At 43.0% G+C, this 2,500-nt stretch overlaps 1 protein-coding gene across 5 annotated transcripts in view; it reads left to right on the forward strand.

Moving 5' to 3' along the window:
• The window catches only part of LOC138007512 (uncharacterized), a 35,304-nt gene that overhangs the window by 10,800 nt on the left and 22,004 nt on the right, over positions 1–2,500 (forward strand). For 2 of the 5 annotated variants that reach the window (XR_011124060.1, XR_011124059.1), the window contains one exon: positions 2,438–2,500. This exon is cut by the window's right edge and continues 1,269 nt beyond it. The exons of the other annotated variants lie outside the window; for them this stretch is intronic. The gene's annotated coding sequence lies outside the window, so the exon portion shown is untranslated. The remainder of the gene's footprint in view (positions 1–2,437) is intronic. 5 annotated transcript variants of the gene reach the window in all.

A 2,500-nucleotide genomic window follows, 5' to 3' on the forward strand; every position in this document is an offset into this window, starting at 1 on the left:
ATCAGCCACGCAACGCAAGTGGACCCAGTCCTATCTAAAGTGTTGGAATTTGTGAGGCACGGTTGGCCTCAGCATGTTGACGATATACGCCTGAAACCCTATTTCAACCGTCGATTTGATAAATGATCTGCGGAAGGAGAACACCTGGTGGCCAGGCTCGGTAGCTGAACGAAGTGGGCCAAAATCTTACATAGTTGTGCTCTACGATGGTAGAGTTTGGAAACGACATTTGGACCACGTTAGGCGTGATAGCACGTACAGCGCGGTTTCGCAGCGAGAGGATGAACGGGAATTTAAGAGCGACACTGCAGTTCCACCCCCATACACCTCAGGAAAAAAGGATGTTCCAGTAGCTTGTCAGTTACCAGCAGACCTACCTGTCGTGAGACCAGCAGATTCTGGAGATCAAAGTACGTTGGAGACGTTAGAATTCCCTCCTGTCGCAGAGAAGTCAACACCGGTTCAGGGTCAATCAGCCGAGACGGGTCGGACGCCACTTCGCCGATCCAGTAGAGTGCGCCAAGCACCGGACAGATTGATCGAGAAAATATGACATTCTTGGACACCTTACATTACATTTGTTAAATTCTGTAATACATTTCGGGACATTGTTATAAGAGAATTAAAGTATCGTTTTTAGTTCATCAGTCTTGGACAGTTAGCGGTTGTAAAAGCGTCCTGGTTAAGTTAGCAACATCCAAGAAAGGGGGAGTTGCGGTGTATTTTCCTCGCTTGAACGCTGGCTAATTTACATTTTGCACGTGTATTCCTTCTGGTTGTGTTTTCAATATAAAGGCCTAGCCAAACGCTCGCAACATTTCAACGCAACATCTCGCAACATTGTTGGGCACAACCAAGAGAAAATGAGGGGACAGAGAGGGAGGCTCAAGGCGTTGGCCGGGATATGTCATGCCCACGAAAGTTATTTTTAGACGAACGGAAGTCTTTGTTCTAGGGGAAGTCTGTCTTCCGAGACGTCCACATGCAGTCTTGCCTCGCTCTCAGGTTCTCAGTGAAAAGAGAAAATGATGGCGCACGTGGAAGGCTGATAAATATATATTTTCTTTCAAACATCGGAGCGAGGTTGGCCTGCATGCGGACGTCTCGGAAGACTTCCGCTCGTCTAAAAATAACTTTCGTGGACATGACATATCCCAAGGGCTGGACCGGGAGCTTCCTTCTCTGTCCCCTCATTTTCTCTTGGCACAACATGTTGCATACGTTTGGCCACCCTGTTGCGATATGTTGCAAGATGTTGGATGATGTTGGATCAAATTTGAAAACGGTCAAATTTTTCGTGCAACATTTTGGATGTTGCATGATGTTCTACTCGTTTGGCCACGTTCACGCAACATTGTTGCACTAGGGCATGCGCGCTAGGTCCACTTGTTGCGCGCCAGGGGCCAGGGGCACATGAACATTGACATGTTGCGTTGAAAATGAATAAAATGTTGCGTGCGTTTGGCCACCCCGTTCAACACTTGTCGCAACATCATGCAATAATGTTGCAAGATGTTGCGTTGAAATGTTACGAGCGTTTGGCCAGGCCTTAATAATGTTAAGCTGACTGTCTGTTTGTTATTCACGGCAACGACGAAATACGTTACAGTAGGATAACTCTTTAACATGACTTGATTCACAACTGAAAACAAAACCAGAGGTTGATGTTCAGAATTCATAATAAGGCTTTCGTTTGTGTTCATTTGTCTCTTAGTTTTTGCTTCTGTTTTCCTGTTTTGGTACTTGTTGTTGTCGTTTTTCTTTCGACCCTCAAAAGCATGATTTCATTCAAGTTTTGACCGCACCGCCCAGCCACTTAGCTCTACTAGCCTATGCTTTTTCTAAGTGGCTGTGCAGTAGGATAACTCTTTAACATGACTTGATTCACAACTGAAAACAAAACCAGAGGTTGATGTTCAGAATTCATAATAAGGCTTTCGTTTGTGTTCATTTGTCTCTTAGTTTTTGCTTCTGTTTTCCTGTTTTGGTACTTGTTGTTGTCGTTTTTCTTTCCACCCTCAAAAGCATGATTTCATTCAAGTTTTGACCGCACCGCCCAGCCACTTAGCTCTACTAGCCTATGCTTTTTCTAAGTGGCTGTGCTCTCAGTAATCTACAAAATTACCTTTTTACCTAAATGTTGTCTGTAAATATCAGAGTGCACATTAAAGATGTTTGTTGTTGTTGTCGTTGATGTCCAGGGTTTTTCACTAACCCCGTGGACAAATTTAGTTACACAAACAATACTTCTTCTGTTTTTTTTTTTTAAATGTGTGCTCCTTTGGCTTTAATAATAATTCACTTTTTTTTTAGAGAAATGAAAATTAATAAGAGATAACTTAATTACTCCAGTGACAAAAATAGAGATTGCCTGAACAGTTCGATGTAGAAAATTCAGCAATTCAACTGATATACTTACATGATGCTTTTTTTGCAGTTCAAAAAAGCCAATGGTGTGATCCGACAAGCACAATGAGACATTTGTAACAGAAATGTACCT

Source organism: Montipora foliosa, chromosome 1 (assembly GCF_036669935.1).
Source record: "Montipora foliosa isolate CH-2021 chromosome 1, ASM3666993v2, whole genome shotgun sequence".
In the NCBI taxonomy this organism is placed as follows: domain Eukaryota; kingdom Metazoa; phylum Cnidaria; class Anthozoa; order Scleractinia; family Acroporidae; genus Montipora; species Montipora foliosa.